Raw genomic sequence first — 21,003 nt, forward strand, 5'->3', positions numbered from 1 at the left:
CCGTTTCTCAAGCGTAGTGAGCATGCTAGAGGAGTGGGCAAAGCTAAAGAGCCAACTGGTATTGCAAAACGAAGGCAGGCTAAGGGTGATCTGAACCAAACCGAGAAGTTGGGACAAGTAAATCCAACCTTATAGTATTGAGGTTTGGAAGCATCTTCCTTACATAGATCTAGGAAACCGTGCGTAGTAATTTCCCCTGTGGTTTAGATGACTATTTCAGAGCAGGAGAGTGGGGCTAAACTTAGTTGTGGCACACCACAGTCTTGGTAGGTAGGAGTGTGGCGTCTGTGAGTTTGCAAAGAGCGCAGTCTCCTTAGCGATCAGAATCGAGCTGGGATGCAAGCTCTGGAGCATGGTTCGAGCCAAACTCAGCAGTTCCAGGGCCCCAGAACCTCAGAGCTGGACTGGCCCTTAGTTCCCGTACAATCTTGTCTCGCCCTCATTTTATAGCAGAAAAAAAAGTAAAACCGCTAAATATCAACCTTTCAGTCACTGCGTATCAAGTTCCTTTTATAATATCTGGCATGGAATTTAGCCTTCATTTCATTTAATAACCCAATCCTCCCCACAAAAATAAACCAAAAGCCTAGCAGTAGCTAAGCAAAGCTAATTATCATTCTCCCTTAAAGAACTTTCTTTTTGGTGGCTGGTAGTGACTATTTGGTGCTATCTTCCTTGCACTTGGGCTCATCTGTGACTTCTTCAATCCTCTCTTAAACATTTGTTTATTCATTTAACAACACATTATTGAGTAACTACTGTTAGCTGGGGTGCTGGAAGTGGAAAAATGAGTGAAATATACTCTTACTCTCAAGAAGCTCTTAGGCTAATAAATAATGATGTAGGATAAATGTGTAGAGGGTAATTCTCTATATTTGGGAGCCAAGAGGAGGACTGCATGTGTGTGGCCATGGAGGTGGGGTGGGAAATGAGGAAGGCCAGCTGAGGCTTCTGGGGAAGTGAGCACTGAGCAGGATCCTGAAGGGGGAGTCAGAGTTTAGGGGTAATGGGAAAAAGCATGGCAGGAGTTGGCAAAGGAGTAGAGTTCTGAATGTTCCTCCAAAGAATTTCCACTCTGTTGATTAAAAATTAAGTCTTCTTTCTGGCTTAAATATTAGAAAATGTTTCTTTATGCGTGTGTCAACATCAGCCTTTTGTTCATCCAGAACGTTTGAAGAAATATTATTAATATCTTATCTTCTCAACTGAACACATTTGAAAACAACCTCAACCTAGGTCTTTCTTCACCCAAGATTTTAGAAGGAAAAAAGCTTTTTTCTTCATAGCATTCTAACCTTCCTTCTCTTTGAATAAAAATTATTGCACAGTGCATCTAAATATAAATAACCAGCACCAAGAGTCAGAACTAAAGGAGCAGACATTCTTTTGCCTGATCAGAATAGAAAGTGGGAAAGACTGTTTCCAAACTGCCTGAGTGAATTTATATTTAGACAAGTGGAGTTGTTTGCACCTGTCAGAGCGGCAGACATGTTCTGGGCGCATTATGTTACCTGGGGCCCTCTGCCCCTCTTTCAGATTTGACTGAAAATGACTTGCTAGGTCACATTTTATGGGACAGCCAGAATACTAACAGAGGGATTCCACGAGCCTCCTGTCTGGAGAATGTGTCCTTAGCATGGGAGACAACCTTGAATAATTTACACATCAACGCTCCTAGAGTTCACCAGGGCACTTAACTCACTGTTGAGGACTTTTGAGTTCCCGAGTGAGGTTGATATACCACTTTTTAATTTAATTTTTAATTTAATTATTTAATTTTTCTTCCAAATTTTTATTTAAGTTCTAGTGAGTTGGGGCACCTGGGTGGCTCAGTGGTTGAGCGTCTGCCTTTGGCTCAGGTTGTGATCCTGGGATCCTGGGATCGGGTCCCGCATCAGGATCCCTGTGGGGAGCCTGCTTCTCCCTCTGCCTATGTCTCTGCCTCTCTCTGTGTCTCTCATAAATAAATAAAATCTTTAATAAAACGAAATAAATAGATTCCAGTGAGTTAACATATAGTGTAACATTGGTTTCACAAGTAGAATTTAGTGATTCATCATTTACATATAATACCCAGTGCTCATCACTACAAGTGCCCTCCTTAATCCCCATCACGCATCTAGCCCACTTGCCACCCAACTCCGCTCCAGCACCCCTCAGTTTGTTCTCTATTGTTAAGAGTCTCTTCTGACGTACCACTATTTTAAAGGCTACGTATACAGAGCAGCTTCCGCAGCTTCAGGCCTTGTGCAATGCTTTGAACAAACCCTGACATAATACCTTTGGATTGTATTATTATTTTTTATGATTATACAAATAATATAAGATCACTGTGGACACTATGAAAAATACAGAAAAGTATAAAGAGGAGAATAGAATCAGTGCCGCCCAGTAATATGATTAATTATATAATTAATTCACTATCTTTCCAGTATTTGTTCTATGCATTAACATTATATTATCAGGATCATAGTATAAAAAAGTAGAATATGTTAAGTTTTTACCCATGGCAGCGTCTTATTTTGAGTATATTAATATTGATCTACTTTTTCTGACATGCTTCTTAATTACTGCATGATATTCCTTCATACAAAGATCATACTTTAGCTACATTCTTTTTTTTTTTTTTGCTACATTCTTATTGTGGGACACAGATCCTTTCCCCCAAATTTTCTCTATTTTTAATAGACTTTGATAAGCATCTTTATGTTTAAATCTTTGTCCACATCCCCGGTTATTTCCTATCGCCCTATTTCCCAGAGCACAGACCATGAGTATAGACAACACTCTTTGGACTCTTGGTTTATATTGCCAAGTTGTTTTTAGAAAGAGCAATGTTGATTTTTCATTCTCACTATTGGGGGAAAATAAGAATTCAATTATCCTAATAAGGTCTTGGTTTGTGGATTTGGGGCAAATGACACCTTATCTTGCCAAAAAAATAAAAGCCAATGAGAATTTTTACTAATGAATCATATACTCTGTGCCTGAGTGAAAATAGCTACATACCTCATCTTTTGCTTTAGCTTTGAATCTCAAAGTACACAACCAACTCGTGTTATGAACGAAGACTTCACAACCCGTATTACTGACTTAAATGGTATTAAGTGGTAGCTGGTCAGAGAGAAGGTACAGAAGCTGGGAATGAGGAAATAACTTTGCCACAGGCTTAAAAGGAATTAGGCAAGACTCTGTATATATTTATATTCTTTGCTCCTTCATCCCCTGTTCATGACTGCTGTGCTCATAAATTATATTTAAACGTGTAACTATATACATGTGATCCAATGTATAACATCCAGAGTTTCAAGACAAGTGGCATGCGTTTTTTGGAGGAGAACAGTATGTCACACTGTTTGTAGGACTGTGACAACCCACTTGGCCGTGGTGTGCCTTGTACCTGAGGTCTGGCTGTTTCTGCTGCCTGCCTCTGGGGTCAGATGCCTTGGGTACTGCAAGCACTCTGGGTTTTGTGTAAGCAACTGTATTTTAGCTGCTTTCGTCCTGCTATTTACCAAACAGCCTGGATAGCACTCTTAGAAACAGGCAACGATATGATTTGTAATAAGAAAACAATGAGTCACTTGAGGGATGAGAAAAAATACTAAATATTTATGTACCGTGATTTCTGAACGTACACCACCACATTCTCCAGCAACCTTTAATTTTCCATCACTCCTCTTTTTCTTTGAAATTTAGAGTCAGACGCTGAACCGCCTTCACGGTTTTCCTTATGATCATTCGATATCCTCTAGAGAATTAGGACTTAAAGACTACATTCTTCCTTCTTGAAACTCATGGTAACAATTTCTCCACATGGAGCCACGAGCTGTTTGGGAGCTAGAAATTGAGTATTTAGAGCTAGGAAGTCACCCCACGTGGGGAATACTCCTCTGCCCCTCGCCTTGCCTATGCTCTCAAGGAGCACAGATTTCAGAGGGCAGAGGGGGCTCATCGTCTAATGCGGTTATTTTACCTACTGCATAAAACAAAGCAGAGGACAATAGAGCATTTGTTGTAAAGGCTACTCAGGTTTGTTATAAAATTACACTTCACTAAAAACAACAACCCGATAACTAACTAGTATGAATCTTACTTGGTGAGTAGCCAGGACTATAAAATATACAAAGCCAACCTTTGACATTGCTTCCATCGAAAACTTGGAAATTGATATAGCTATGTATTAAAGCTTAGCAAAGATATTTGGCATTGTTCCTATTTTCTTCTGTTAATTCTTTGGTCATCTTCAAATGCAAAGTCCCTAAATGTAGGGTCTGTTGTTTCCTATCTTTCTCAAGGCCTCATTGCTCCACACAGTGCAGTAACTCCTCCTTTCTTCCCCGATTTTGGCTTTGCTTCTTTCATTTCCTTTCTTTCTCTCTTTCTTTCTTTCTTTTTTCTTTCTTTCTTTCTTTCTTTCTTTCTTTCTTTCTTTCTTTCTTTCTTTCTTCTTTCTTTCTTTCCTTGAGTGCTCCTTAATTTGTAAGATCCAGAAATTTCTCTCTCCTTAGTATAAGTAAGCATTTCTCTTTCTTATAAATCAGCATTTTCCATCAACTTTCAGGGACAATCCAAAGTCCAAATGTTATAGAAGTATATTTTAAAAATACAAGGAAATTTCTAGTTGAACTTCCTGTTAAAATTCCTAGGAAGACACATAAAAAGATGAAGACTCCCATAACCCTCATATCCGGGATTAATGACATACAGCGGTTAAGAGCTTGGCCATCTGGTGGGCCTGGATTTCAATACCGATTCTGCACAATGGGCTATGGACCTTGGGAAAATTATTCCTGACTTTGTACCTCTGTTTCCGTAACTGTAACAGGGGAATACTAATGTCTGCCTGGCAATACTCGGAGGATTTCCAGAAACATTTTATGTGTAATCAGGATGACTTGTTCCACGGAACCCAAGTGCAATGACAGTCACATTTCTTGAGTATTCTTAGTGCAATAAAATCTGGATCTGAACACTCCACTTACCAAAGCCAGGAAGAAACTTCATATCAGTTGGCTTATGTAGCCCCTGAAGTCGGCAACAAGCCCTTTGTTCTTAAGCTCTGTGGTTACTGCCCTTGATGCTGCTTCTTCTACAGCCCATCCTCTGTAGAGGCCTGGTCTTCACCACCCACCAGAGCTACTGCCCACCTAGTAGGCCTGGTGAGGAGCTCATGTACCGCCAGATCCGAGCCTCTTTCACGGAAGCGGGGAGTCAGTTTCTATCACCTGCAAAAACTTCAGATCTCACAGTCACAGGAGATGCACCCACCCCTTCTCTGGGCTGAAACTTTCTGCAAACCCATTCAAGCGCCAGGCTCTAAATCTCTCCCACTCTAGAGAAGTTCGGGACACTTTCTGTGCGGATCCAGAATTGCCAAACAACACTTTGTACTGGGGCAGTTTCTTCTGAGGCTCCAGAAATGTGAAGGAGCTGTTGGCACTTCCTAAGGGCTAAGAGTGCCAAGGCTTTAGGGGGGAACAAGACCTACCTATTTCTATAGTGTAAGGTGTTGGAACGTATGAGAATAAAGCCCAAATTTATATGCTGATATACTTGTAAACTATCAAGTGTATGGTAAATATTCCAAGAGCATCACTAGTTTGCCAAATAATACCCCCTTATTTGAGGACCGGTGAATGGAAATAACAACTAAGATATAGTTTATGAAAAAGACAAAGAGATATTTCTAAAGACTGAAAAGAAGCTGACCTCCAAAATGGGCTTACCATAGGAAACAAGAGAAATTTAAGATATCTTGGATCACTAGAAGACATGGTCTTTATGAATTACAGAAAACCACACAAAGAGAAAAGATTCAGATGAAGAGTTGGTGAGATAATTCTTTTTCTTTTTTAATTAAGAAAAATTTATTTAGAAATATGTGAATTTATCCAATATAGTTCATTGCTTTCTTAGGTAGTTGTGTCATATAATAATTTTTGTAGCAAAACTTTAAGTAAAGCATAGCACACATTTTGAAAAGTGAACAGATTCTAAGTGCATAGATTAATAAATTGCCATAGTGCCTATCCACTAGCTTTACAGAGCCCCTTTTATTCCCAGCTGCCTACCAGAGATAAGGAATTACCCACTGATTTCTAACACAATAGCAAGATAGTTTCTTGCAAAACTAAACATACTCTTATCATACGCTTCTTGGTCTCTACCCAAAGGAGCTGAAAACTTAAGTCCACATGAAAGTCTATGCGTGGATTTTAACAACGGCTTCACTCACAATTGCTGAAGCTTGGAAGCAATCAGCATGTCCCTCTGTGGGTGAATGGGTAAAGTGTGGTACAGACAGAAAACAGAATGTTATTCAGCAATATAAAGCAATGAGCTATCCAGCTATGGAAAGACATGGAAAAGCCTTAAATGCATATTACTGTGTGAAAGAAGCTCACCTGAAAGGGCCACATACTGTATGACAGTCTGGAAAAGGCACAATCATGGAGGTGGTAAAAAGGTCAGTGGTTACCAGGGTGAGGCGGGTGGGAGATGCATTGGCAGAGCACAGAGGATATTTAGCGTGGTGGAAATAGTCTGTACGGTATTCTAATGATGGATATAGGTCACTATACATTTGTTTTAAACCCGTAGAATGTACAGCACTAAGAGTGAACCCTAAGGTAAACACTCTATTGACCACAGGGGATTGTGATGTGTCGATGCTGTTTCATCCTCAGTAAAAAGCATACCATGTGGTGAGCAGTGTGGATCGTGAGGGAGGCTGTGCGGGTGTGGAAGCAAAGGATTTAGGAAATCTCTGTACCTTATTCTCAATTTTATTGTAAACCCGAAACTTCTTTAAAAAAAAAAAAAACAAAAAAACCAGGTCTTGAAAAAAGTCAGCAAGATGAGCTAGGAAGAGAGATGAGATAGATAAGAATGATGGCCCAAAATGCAATCAAATAACTAAATGCAATCGTGGATGTGGAAATCAACAAAAATGACACTGTAGACAATGGAATCAATGATTTGGAGGTTAATCTTGCGAAGTTTCCTGGGATGTATGGGAAAAGAATTGAATTAGACATGACACAAAGAATTACTGAAAAAAGAGCTACTGAGCAAGAGAATGGGAATCCAATTTATGAAGGAAAAAACCCAGAATAGAAACAGAAGTGATAATAACTTTACTGAAGAAAACATTTCCAAGCTGGAAAGAGTCCAGAGTAAATAGATTGAATAGGCTCACATATTTCAGAGAAAATCAATTTTAAAAGACCCACCCAGAAACACATACTAATGAAATTCTCTTTAAATTACAAGGACAAAAACAGAAGTCGTGCAAGTATCCAGGTAGGAAATAATTAACCCCTCCAAACAAGTTATTGATGGGAGAACAAATACCAGCCTGACTTCTGACCTCTTGTAGCAGTGAACACCTTAGAGAAGCATCTGAAAGAATTTTGTACTCAACTGAGGTGACTTTCATGTGGACATGACCTATTTTCCTAACACTTCCCAATTTTCTTACCAATTTTCCCTCACATCACAAAATACAGCAATAAGACTGAATAGTACTAAAAAGAAAGAAAAAAAAAGAAAAAGAAAAGTGGTTACAGCGAATCCACCCTGCTAATTTAGTTCCCTGATGAGGTTCTAACATCACATGTGGAAGTCTCTTCCAGGCTCCCATTTCCCTCTGGTTTCAGGGATCCTGACATCTGGCAGTGGTAGTGTTATTTGCTGCTGAGAAAGGTCTCCCTCCCTATGATGAGGACGTTTTAACCTCACCCCCCCCCCCACTCCAGGGGTGGTCCTATTGTTTCCTTGCTGGTGGGAATTTACACTTGGTGGGTGTAGTGTTTGCTCAGGTGGAAAAGCTCAACATACCAAGTTTCTGCTCCTTGATTTCACTCCAAATGCCAAGACTCTAGTTTACAAATCTTATTGAAACATAATAGGCTAGTAGAGTTAAAAGGACTTTATATCCTTTAGTCCAGCACCCTCTGTTTACAGGTGAAGAGACAGAGATCCAGAAGGGTGCCATCACTTGTTCAAAGCCATAGATTCAGATACCGTTTGAGTTGGAACTAACTAGGCTCCTGATTTTTCTGTGCCCACCACCAGGCAGGCTCTGATGGGCAAGATCTATTGACAGGCCCACGCAAGCCAGTGCTCACAGTGAGGGAGAGGCTTATGTTGGCCAGTGCCCAGAGCCCGTGGAATGGCCCAATGCAAAGCTAATACTCACTAATCAAAAGGCTAGTGAAAAACAACAACAAAAAAAGGCTAGTGAATTTCCAACAGTATGTGGAGATACACCTTCAACATGGCGCCTCAAAGCAGCTGACAACCAAAGATATTCCGTGTAGAAGAGTCTGGGGACTCAGATGAGGTGCCTCTGGCCAGTTCTTCTTCAGAATTCTTCAGAGATTGAACTTTTAAGGGCTCTAGTAAGAAGGACATTTTCCTTCTAAACAAGCAGACTTAGCTCATGATACCTGGCATCCTGTCATCAAACAGGGGTTAAGGTCATGGCCTGCGTTTGGAGATTCTGTAGCTTTTTTACTTGTACTTGGGTAAGTCAGACACTCATTAAGTTGCAAAAGAGCTTAATCAAATAAATAAGAAGAAAAAAATAAGCTGGTTCACACATCCAAATACCAGGAGGGCAGGGGTATGCTTGGTCCTGGGATTAACTTCTCTACATTGTGGGGAACTGCTGCCCACTCCTGGGCCAACACCCATCCCAGTCAGAGTGCAGAGAGGGAAGAGGGCACCTCTCCCCTGACGTCAGTATACAGAATTCCATAGAGGACACTGAGGGATTGTTCCAGCCTGGTTCCATGCTCACTTCTCTTTGAGGAGCATATCCTGTCACTAAATTAAAGGCAGTGGGCAGGAAATGGGCACAGGGCAGGTATAAACAATAGTCATGTGTTGGTTATTATCTGTAGCAGGTCTCATATAGTGAAATACTATTGTTACTGCCACCTTGTCTGTCCAAAAAAGGAGGAAAAAATCAATAGCTCCTGCTGTTTGCCTTCCCCTTCACTACCATCACCAACCCTACTTCCAGAAGGTTACTTTGGATGCTGTCTCCTGGCTAGGAAGGACTGCAGAGAGCACAAGTACTTTGCATCTTGCCCTGAGTAGCCAGGAAGTCACTGTGCCGGGGTGGTGGTGGTGGTGGTGGTGGTGGTGGTGGTGGTGGTGTTGGTGATTTCTACTCCCTCTCAGAGCCACTCCCAGGGGTCTTGGTGGGGCTCTCTCCCTCCCTTACATGTGAGAGCCACCAGCAGGGCGGGCAGAAGAAGAGGCTCACCTGGGACCTGGCAAGAAACAAATTCATCATGCGGTCATTTTGGAGGAGGGGGAGACAGCCAAGCTGGAGTCTCCAAGATGCTGCCCTCATACTTGGTCGGGTGGGCAGAGCCGGGACCCTGGTCAGCCCTTGGCTCCATCCTTGTGCAGCTGGCTGGTGCAACTCAAGCAGAGCGAGTGCCAGAGTTCTCCATGGGGAGCCCCCTTGCCAGCTCTTCAGCTTCATTTCTGCCTTTACACCTTATAGGCCCAATCAAAACAGGGCATCTCATCATTGAGCTCACTACCAGGCACTTTGCACACTTTATACCAGTAGCCTGAATGGTGGTTATTCCTATTAACTCCCCTTCATAAGTCCAAAAACCAAGGCCCAGTGGAGTTAAGTAACTCTCCTGAGATCACACAGTAGCAGGTTGCAGAGTCTTGATTCAAATTCAGATCTGTCAGGAATGGACGCTGTATTTTGTCAAATGCTTTCTTGCGTCTATTGAGAGAATCATACAGTTCTTGTTTTTTCTTTTGTTGATATGATCTATCATGTTGATTGCTTTACGAGTGTTGAACCAACCTTGAAGACACCCTACAGAATGGGAGAAGATATTTGCAAATAACCTATCAGATAAAGGGCTAGTATCCAAGATCTATAAAGAACTTATTAAACTCAACAGCAGGGAAACAAACAATCCAATCATGGGCAAAAGACATGAGCAGAAATCTCACAGAGGAAGACACAGGCATGGCCAACACACACATGGGAAAATGCTCCGCATCACTGGCCATCAGGGAAATACAAATCAAAACCACAACGAGATACCACCTCCCCCCAGTGAGAATGGAGAAAATTAACAAGGCAGGAAACAACAAATGTTGGAGATCTCGGCTGTGGAGAGAGGGGAACCCTCTTGCACTGTTGGTGGGAATGTGAGCTGGTGCAGCCACTCTGGAAAACTGTGTGGAGGTTCCTCAAAGAGTTAAAAATAGACCTGCCCTAAGACCCAGCAATTGCACTGCTGGGGATTTACCCCAAAGATACAGATGCAGTGAAATGCCGGGACACCAGCACCCCGATGATTATAGCAGTAATGTCCACAATAGCCAAACTGTGAGGAAGCCTCGGTGTCCATCAAAAGATGAATGGATAAAGAAGATGTGGTCTATGTGTACAATGGAATATTACTCAGTTATTAGAAACGACAAATACCCACCATTTGCTTCAACATGGATGGACCTGGAGGGTATTATGCTGAGTGAAATAAGTCAATCGGAGAAGGACAAACATTATATGGTCTCATTCATTTGGGGAATATATGAAATAGTGAAAGGGAATGAAGAGGAAAGGAGAGAAAATGAGTGAGAAATATCAGAGAGGGGACAGAACATGAGAGACTCCTCACTCTGGGAAACGAACGAGGTGGGGTGGAAGGGGAGGAGAGGGGGGATGGGGTGACTGGGTGATGGGCACTGAGGGGGCACTTGATGGGATAAGCACTGGGTGTTATGCTATATGTTGGCAAATCAAACTCCAATAAAAAATATACAAAAAATAAATAAATAAAATACATAAAGTTTAAAAAAAAATAGAGAGTGAAAGGGGCATTATCATTATGCTGACTTAGGTCAGGACGAAAGAATGAACCAAAGTAAACCACGCTATATGATCACCATAATTTTAGCCAAATGGTCTGGCTGTTGATAATTTGAAAACACAACCAGAGTGAATATTTTTTAAGTGGTTTGGATTACAGTATTCACCATTGTATTTCTGACACTTAGAACAATGTTCAGTGCAACATTGATATTCAATATTTATCTAATGAATAAGGCATTTCAAAAACAGAAACAAAAAAAAAAATTCAAATCTGTCTCCCATGCCTAGGCCACTTCCAACCACACGAGGCTGCAGCTCGTAGCACCCAGGTGAAAGGCTGAGAGTCCCACCTCGGGGACTTCTGGTCTTGCCTCCTCAGCTTGTTAAATGAAACTCAGGGCCTTCCCCGGGGCCCCAGCAGAGTACATTTTGGATTTTGCAGGCGCAGCCCTCGATTCGATTCGACTGCCAGGACAACCGGCTCATTCACGGGCTGGTGGTAACCAAAGGATAATTAGGTTTCTCGTGGCCATGGCTCAGGCTGGAGGGAGAGAGGCTTGGAGCCTCCCTGGACCGGCTGCAGCAAAGTGGGCTGGAAGGGAATCTGGGGATCTGGAGAGGGAAACCTTAGCGCTGGAGGAAAGGGGGGAGATAGGCAACCGGTGGGGAGGAAGCTTCCTGAGGCTTGTGCAGGGTGAAAGGGAAAGGTCACACAATGGATGAACAGACGCTAAACATCTCTGTTTTCAGGAGGAAGGCAGACATGGAAAGAAGTCCTCTGACCCCAGACGATTCTCAAGTACACCCTACATCCCGAGCCAGCCCGAAAAAGAAGTGGACGGAACAACCCACTATAAACACAGTGAAGGTAGGACATTTCATAGTAAACCCGGAGGAACTCATTTGGTCAACACTGCTTTCGGATGGGTGAATACCTCGGGGACAGGGCAGCTGGCACTCTGTTGGCTTCTCTGGTTTTGTCACAAGCTGGAGGCGCAGAGCTGTGTGTGCAAAAGGGGTATCACGCTTGGGTCTGTGGTCTGGGGGGCGGGGGTGTTCCTGGTGATTGACCCTGGTCCTCTCATCTCTGGGCAGCCCTCCACAGCCCCCAGCCAGGGCTGCCACCTGTCATCCGGCGTGCGAAGCAGTGGCTCTTGAGAGGCATCAGGACAGAGAAGGTGGCTGGGGATGGGGAAGAGGGCACAGGGTGCCAGTGGGTCACCTTGGACATGAATATTTTTTTTAGATTTTATTTATTTATTCATGAGACACACATACACACAGAGGCAGAGACACAGGCAGAGGGAGAAGCAGACTCCATGCAGGGAGCCCAACGTGGGACTCGATCCTGGGTCTCCAGGATCACACCCTGGGATGAAGGCAGCACTAAACCGCAGAGCCACCCAGGCTGCCCATGAATTTTATCTTCCACTGATCTTTGGGCCTTGAGGACTCCTGGGATCTCCAGATAGATAGATGGTTTTCTAAAGGGGTCCTACCAACCACAAAGACATCCTATCAAAACAAAAATTAACTTTAATTCTGATTCACTCCAATTTAAAACATGAATATGGGGCAGCCCTGGTGGCTCAGCGGTTTAGTGCTGCCTTCAGCCCAGGGTGTGATCCTGGGGACCTGGGGTCGAGTCCCACATCGGGCTCTCTGCATGGAGCCTGCTTCTCCCTCTGCCTGTGTCTCTGCCTCTCTCCCTATGTGTCTCTCATAAATAAATAAAAATCTTAAAAAAAAAACATGAATATGGGTCAGCAGGCATTTTTATAAATGAGAGGAAATGTTGCAGAAGCAAGTACTAAAAATTCCAAGGCTCCTCAGAACACTGGGAAGCCACCAATTTAGGGTTATAAGGATTCTGGAAAGTCTTTTACTGGGATATGTGTTTCTAGTGTTTATCAGATCACTGCTGGCTAGGGAACAACGATGCAGAGAGAAGCACCTCTAGATCCTGTGCTCATGCCGCCAGCTGCCAGGAATGTTCTCCTCCTCCTCTCCCAGGCCAGGCAGAACATGGGCTGTGACTGCCCTCCCGGGATGTTCTGGGGCCCGAGATTTCCAGCCTCTCTCTATCTGCCAAACACTTACATGTATTTAATCTAATTTTAATTTCAAATCCATTTAATATCCATTTGTTCAAATCAGACCTTTTCATTAAGAGACACCAAAACTGGATAAAGGAAAATCATCTTATATCCAAAGAAATGTTGCAGAAAAGATGTGATAAACAAAGAGAAACAATGAAAAAGCTTATACGTAATGGCTCTCCCAAGTGCGTTGGTCAAAACCTTCCTCAGAGAAGTTTTCTGGGATCAAATACATCTGGAGACTCTGACAAACGTTGGCAATTCCCAGTGCTCGAGAGCATCTAGAAGGCTCTGATAAATCCTGCAGTGAGGAAACCTGGCTCCGTTTATCTAACCTGGCATTTCCCAGACTGACCTGGGAACTAATGTTTCCTGCAGAATTATATTTTACTATATGGCAAAGAGTAAAAGTGAAAAAAAAAAAGAAAAGAAAAGAACATAGGTGTGCATGACTGAAATTTTAGAAAAGTAAGTCTAGGGGTGCCTGGGTGGCTCAGTCAGATGGGCCTGTGTCTTCGGCTCAGGTCATGGTCTCAGGGTCCTGGGATCGAGCCCCACGTTGGGCTCCCTGCTCCATGGGGAGCCTGCTTCTCCCTCTCCTTCCTGTTCATGCTCTCTCCCACTGTTTCTGTCTCTCTTTCTTAAATAAATAAAATCTAAAAAAGAAAAAAAAGTCTAGCAGAACTGGGACACGTATCATGCATGATTTACTTCTGTGTGATGTTTGGAGAGAAGGACAGAAACATTTTCTTAGGACAGGACAATCAGAAGGGTGCCTTCTGCCATGCAAGACCAGAAGCAAGTCACAGTGGAAGAAGTAGAACCAAACAGGAAAGATTAAACCAAACAGTTCAAGGCTGATCAGTAGGGCATGAAAGCATACCAGAATAGCCGTTCTCATTCAACAAGGCACATGATGGCAAGACTCAGGTGCTTCATTGGATATCGTGTCTAGTACTAGACACAAACCCACTGCATTAACATTCTGTACAGGGTTGAAAAGGAAAACTCTTCCTTCTTTCGAAAATAGAAAAGTTTTGACAGAAACAGAGAAGAAGGCCATATAAAGATGGAGGCCAAGATGGGAGTGATGTCGACACAAGTTAAGGGACACCTGGAAGAAGCAAGGAAGCATCTTCCCCTTGAGCCTTCGAAGGGAGTCTGTCCCTGCCGACACTCGATTTTGGATTGCTGGCCTCCAGAACTGTGAGAGAATAAATTCCTATTGTTTTAAGCCAAAAAAAAAAAAAAAAAAAAAAAAAAAAAAGATCATTGAAGGGTTTTTATCTTTGTAGAATCAACATTCATTCACTCACTCATTTGTTCATTCAGCACAATTGATTGAATGCCTGTATGTGCCAGCCAGAGCTGAGGCTGCAGAACGAGCCAGCCAGGATGCCTGTTGTGTCGGCTCTCACACTGGACAGAGGAGCGATAGAAGCATGGAACCACAGGCCACCACGTTGGGATCTTTCATAATGTGGCGACTGGGGCCACTGGACTGAACCCGGAATGGAATCACCCACGTGGCTTGTCTGCTTTGATTCCCACAGCAACTAAACAGTGCTTTCTCAGTCACTGAAGCAAACCAACAGATGGTTGTGATTGTTTATAAAACCAAACATTAACTACTGGGCTTGGCAATATATCTCTTCTCCTGAAGGTTCTGGAAGCAGATATCAGACAACACTCTGGAAGATGCTGAAAACATTAAAAGATAAGACATGGAAACTCGGAATTCGACTCTGGCACGGTCCCACTTTATAACTTCTGTCAAACTGCAATATGGAGTTTGTTCAAGGGTTTCACAGGAGCACTGGACAGAATGATGAGGGGCTTTCAACTGCTCCTTGTATAAATGGTAAGATAGAAAGCTACTCACGAAGCCTCTTTCTGGAGATGAAGGGTTTCTATCAAGTTGCATGTTGGCCAAAGATGCGTTGGGAGAATTCGCTCCACACCACCCCCCCCGCCCCGAGAGAATGTGTAGTCTCCTTGTTCCTGGCCACATGTCAATGTTGCCCGCACTTTGGTCTATGAAGCTTCTGTCTCTTACATAAATGCTATCCGTTTTAATAAAGGGATCATTGCAGTCATGGGCAGGGCACTTATGTCACTAGTAATCACATCCACACCACTTGGCCTAATCCTCTAAAATAAGCTATTCCTTGTCCACAAAACTCTCAAACTGTGCATATTATACTAGACATTTGCAAACCATGAGAAGCAGCCTGAGAGTCACCAGAGGCACCTCATCGTCCAGCTGTCACTAGCATTCCCTAAGATCTGGTTTCAAAGGGTGCCCTTCTGTGGTGCTACCATGTACATGTTGCAGGAGTTGAACACCCAGCCTGTTTCTGAAAGACCCAGGCTGAAGTGTCCCCTCCCAGTCTGACAAATACCATCCACAGAGCCTTGGCAGGCTTCCCTGCCCTGTGAGTGTGGAATCATACTTGCCTTCCCCTGGCAGCCTCTTCCTTATCCTCCTGGGTTCAACTAAAATATCACATGCCTAGAGAGGTCCCCCCATGCCCCTGCATCCCTGCTAGTCTAGCTCCTTCCTCTTTGATTTCTTCAGAGCAGTTGTCACTGTCTGTAATCATTTCCATGTCAAGCATTGTCTTATTTGTAGTTTGTCTCAGGGTCCGCTTGTGGAGGAACCTACACAAAGACAGGAATCTTACAGATCTGCCCTTTTGTTTAGAAAATCCAATCTGGTAGCAGTGCATGAGATAGATTGTAGGGCTGAGAGATATCCTGAATAGAGCAGAGAAAGGATGACATAGCCATCTGATGAGGGGGACCAAGGTAAGAGGATGCCTGAAGGAAACAAGAAAAGGGAAGGAAGTGAGATGGCCATCAAAGATGATAAGGAATGCAAAAAAAAAAAAAAAAAAAAAAAAGGAATGGCATGCAGATGAGAGAAGTTAACTTGGTTTTAGAAATATTGTACTTGAGATGCTGATGCTGGTATGCCATACAGGTGAAGTTGTCCATCGACAGGTGGATATTCAGGTCAAGAGGTATAGATGGAAGATCTGGGTATATGGCAGTAGTAGTTGAAACAATGAAAGAGAGTTAAGGGAGAGAGTACTGAAATGCAGAAATTCACTCACAATCTCTGAGCGTGTACACTGTATACTTTAATGTACCAGACACTATGCCAGCCTAAGGTCTAGAAAACACAGACATTTACAAAATTAAACAAGGAGGCAGATGGTTGAGAACGGCATTCAGCAATGGCAGATAGCAGATCTACCGATTACCACCACTCTTCCTGGCTCTACCCACTGCAGACATCACTAGTCAATTGTGACAATTTTCTCAGAGTCCTTCCCAACACCATGCTCCAGGAAGCAACACTAATTAATCTGATTTGGGAGATTGAGAGATCTCAATCTTGAGAGAAAAACTCTTTGCTATCTCTGGTGCCATAGAAGCCAAGAGAAGAAAGGCCTGTGCAGAGGAGAGGGAAGGTGGGAGGCCTTTTTTATACTAGATAAGCAGAAGACAACAAAACCTGAAAAAACTCAGCTGGAGTGAGTGAATAGAAGGTCCCATGGACCCGTAGAGAGCAGCAGGACTGTGGTCAGAGTGCAGGATTCCAGCAGATGCTGGCATTCCTGTCTGTTGCCTGCTCAAGGGAACACTATACTTGGAGCCAGCAAATTTAGGCTATAATTGGCAAGTTCCTAGTAACCCACAGTGATGCTTTATCTCAAGGAATAAAAATGACTAGATTTTGAGAAGCAGTTAACAATGACATTTTCCCTCTGTGGATAAAATTTCACTTAATTTTCCAAACCCACCTTAATAGTACAATAATTACGCACCTCATCTCTAAGATGTATTAGATTGGCCATATGTGGTGTGCATTTTTTTTTCATATTTCACCATTGCATTTGGGGGGACATTGGAAAAGCTTTAAAGAGAATCTCCAAATGCAAGTGGCTGCTGATGCAAGAAAAGTCTCTGTCAACAATATCTTCTGCTTTCTCTGTCTATGGACTTTTGACACAAAACACATCGAAGCAAAAACCACGGATGGCCTGGAAATGGACGCTGTGAGGGATTCGGTCATAGGCATCATCCGGGCTCTCAGTTGGGTTTGACCTTGGGCAAGCTGCTTAACTTCTGTAGTCCTTTGTTTCTTCATCTGGAAAATGAGAGTCCTGGCCACAGGCAGTCTAGTTGAGAGAAAGTCTATGATTCATCTGTGGCCAACCCACCTTTACCCCCCAGGCGAGTCCTCATCAATAATTTATATACACCTGCAGGTCAGCTCTGTGTAGAATCAAGTTTCCCCTTCTTGTTCTGCTTCCAGTTGAATTAAAACTCCCAGTCCCCTGCCATCTAATGATACACCCAAAGTCTGTAGAGGTCACAGTTGATGACATTCAAGGTGCTTTCAAAGTCCAACATTTCTAGGAAGGGACCCATCAATATTAATTAAGTGCTGGCAGATCTCAAGATTCCTTAGTTATTCTAAAAAAATGTGCAAGCTTACTCATCGTGTGTGCCCGTGAGGAATTTGGATATACCTGCAGATCTGGTTACTGTATCAATTGGGCCACATCCAAAGGCCACAACATTCTGCTTCCTGAATTTCAAGTGGGTTCTTACTGAACATTCTGATGAATACCTAAAGGATTCAGTGAGCTCCTAGCCAAAACCATTATAGTCATTGGGTAAACTGGAAAAAAGTAACAGTAATGTATCATTATTATTAACCCTAAGTGATAAATCAGCCAGCAGGGCTTCACGCTGGCCCATGCAACTCCTTAAATGTCGTATAATGAAGAGCTGTGAAAGAACCCAGAGAAGGGAAAGGGACTCTATCCAGAGACAAGCATCCCTCAGAGCGGATATTTTTGCATCAGGGATGGGGAGCTCTCAGCAATTTGGTCCCTGGACTTGTCTTCTTTCCATTTCCATCTCCAGGGTCTGTTTCCTCTGTCCATCCATCAAAGGCTGGTATTCCTCAGGATTCTCTCCTTGCTCTTCCTTTATACCTAGAGTACTTACCCTTCCAGGACTCACTCATTTTTCTGGGCTTAAAAAATGCCTCTGTTGCTGATGAGACCTGCACTTCCTCCTGGTCCCTGAGCATCCCCACTGGAAGCACAGAGATGGCCAGGCAGGGCGGGGTGGCTGGTGGTGGGGAAGCATGAGCCCACTGGCCCTCCAGCTAATTGCAGTCTAAAGCTCAGTGAGTGGGTCCATCAGCCAACGTGTTCTCTGGCCTTGAAATGTGGATGCACTTCAGACTTCTTCCCTCTTACCCCTAAGAGGTGATGCAGTCTTTTCTGAGCCCTGACCCCCCACCCCCTCCTCCACCGCTGCCACCTTCTCTCCATCTCGACTCCTACTGCCTTAGCTTAGGGCTTTGATCGCGTCTCATCTGAACTATTTCCATAGCATTAACTGATGTTGCCACCACCACCTTGCCCTTTCCACTGCAGCTGGAATGATCTTTCTCGAGTGAAAATCAGATCATGGTTTCTTTGTTCCAAGTCCTTCCTTGGCTCTATAAGCTGAACCCTTTGTTTCTACCTCCGGAACTTCTTGCATCTTCCTGTGGCAGTTTCAAGCCTCTGCACCTCCTCAGCTGTTACCCCTGCCCGCATAGCCTCTTCCTTTGTCTGCCTGGGGGGCTGTTATTCATGCTTCAAGACCCAAGTCGAGTTATACCCTCTTTGTGAAGACAACATTTACCCCAGCCCACCCACTTCTCCACAGGCCAAACTGTGCCTTTGTCTTGCCTCCAGCAGTTACTGGCCTTTGGTCGGGTGGCAGGCAGACGGTGGCTGGGACTGCAACCATCTGAAGACTCACTTGCGTGTCTGACACCTGGGCTCCGAAGACCGTAACAGCTGGGGCTGCTCAAGAGGCATCTCTCTCTCTCTCTCTCTCTCTCTCTGCCTCTCAATGTCAGAATAGCCTGACTTCGGGGCACCTGGATGCCTCAGGGGTTGAGCATCTGCCTTTGGCGCAGGTCATGATCCTGGGGTCCTGGGATCGAGTTCCACACTGGGCTCCCTGCATGGAGCCTGCTTCTCCCTCTGCCTGTGTCTCTGCCTCTCTCTCTCTGTCTCTCATGAAGAAATAAATAAAATCTTTTTTTTTTTTTAAAGAAAAAGAATAGCGCGTCAAAGGTGCAGGGAGAGAAGGAGGGAAGGAGACCATCATTTAACCTTTTATAATCCACTCTCAGAAATCTTGCAACACTGTATTGATCCAGACCATCACAAAGGCCGGCCCAGGTACAGGGGAGAGGACATAGACTCCACCTCTTGATGGGAGAGTGGCAAGGTTCTAGAAGAGCATGAGGGTCTGGAAATATTATTGTGAGCGTTTTTGGAAAGTACCATTTGCCGCACTTTCTTCATTAACAAGGGTTCATCTTACTGTGAGTTCTTGGTTATCATCATTCCACTCAACAAGTGCCCTAGTAAATAATATGTCTACATAGCTATGACAGATGGACTTTGATGATGGAAAAGGCCATCCAGAGTCACTGTGAGGCACCCGAGCACCTGCTGAACCACCAGAGTGCCTGAGATTTTTCAGAGTCACCAATAGATGATATTCATTTGCTCTCCACTTGGAACTGAAGGATCAGGGGAGGCATTTGGGCTCCCAGGCTGTTCGGCCACAAACCAGCTTTGTGACGTTGGACAACCCTGAGTCTCTGGATCTTTGTATAAAACCCAGGGGCTGACCTAGATGCTGCATGGGGCCATTCTGTGATTGGACTGGTATAAACCTGGTTCTACCAAGTCCCAACAGTTATCATAGAGATATTTTCCACTGTGTGGCTCTTAACCTGGTTATTTGCGGCCATCTCCTCTTGGTGGGAACCAAAGGAACCACACATCTACCACCATGGACACCTGGTCCAGGCAAAAGCAGAGAGAAATCATCCCAAGGCAGAGGAGCCACAGGAGGGAGAAAAGTATGGGGAGAGAAAAAAATAAACAGAGAAAAGGCAGACTGATTAAAAGGTTGGTGAAGTTGGCATTGGCTCAGCGTGACCAGTGCTGGTGACCTCGGCTGGTCTGGTAAGATAAGGAAACTTTAATGAATTTTGCTTTAACTTGCACCTCTCTCTCTCCTTCTCCTCCCCTCCCCCACCAAACCAGCTGTTTCCCTCTTCTAGGTTACAATATTTAACATAAATACACAAGGTTTGCTCAGCCAATCTATCCCACCGAGGAGACCCTCGGGTGGTTGGAATTAAATCAGATTTTTTTTTTTTTTTTTTTTTTTTTTTTACTGACTTGGCTGGAGTTGGTACTTGCCCATCTGGCTGAAACGAGAGGCATATTTTTCTGCTGTGCAAATGCATGTTAATAATAAAGCTGAAGAATTAAAAATCAACTTTTCATAAGAGTTTAGGTAGTTCAGAACTGTAAGGAAAAGAAGTAATTTGCTTATTGTCATTACTTAAAGCAGCAGCATTGTGTGTTCTTTGGGTCTTTGCCTTTTTGCTGGACTCATACCTATGGCCAGGAAAATAATCATATAGAGAAAAAGTCTAATGAAAATAGTTTGACAACAGTCTTGACCAGGACAGCCTGGCAGCTTTTGTGGATCCTGCTCTGTACCGTTGATAAGCCTGGCATCGCCATCTCTCTCTATGGATTATTCATCTCAAACAGCATTTATTGTGTGCTTTCCAGTAGGCCCTGTACTGGGGACAGAACTACTAATAAAATGTTCTTCCCTACCAAGTTTATTATGTCCCTTAAAGTAATACATGTATATTAAAGAAAATTCGGGGGGAAAAATCTAATATAACTGCTGGTAGCATTTTGATGTATTTTCTTCCTGGGTAACATAAAATATGTATGTGGTTATAATAATGCTGAATATAAAACATTTTATCCTGCTTTTTCTGAATGAGGCCTTTTTATTAACGCTAGCGGCTAGGATGCAAAAAGGTAGAGGGAAGAGTTTTCAGAACATTCCAAAGTCCAGAGCAGGTTGATCCATCAATGCAAATGAGGGCCTGGAGTATTTTGAGAAGTCATCTTAAGG

The sequence above is a fragment of the Canis aureus genome, chromosome 15 (assembly GCF_053574225.1).
Source record: "Canis aureus isolate CA01 chromosome 15, VMU_Caureus_v.1.0, whole genome shotgun sequence".
NCBI lineage: Eukaryota > Metazoa > Chordata > Mammalia > Carnivora > Canidae > Canis > Canis aureus.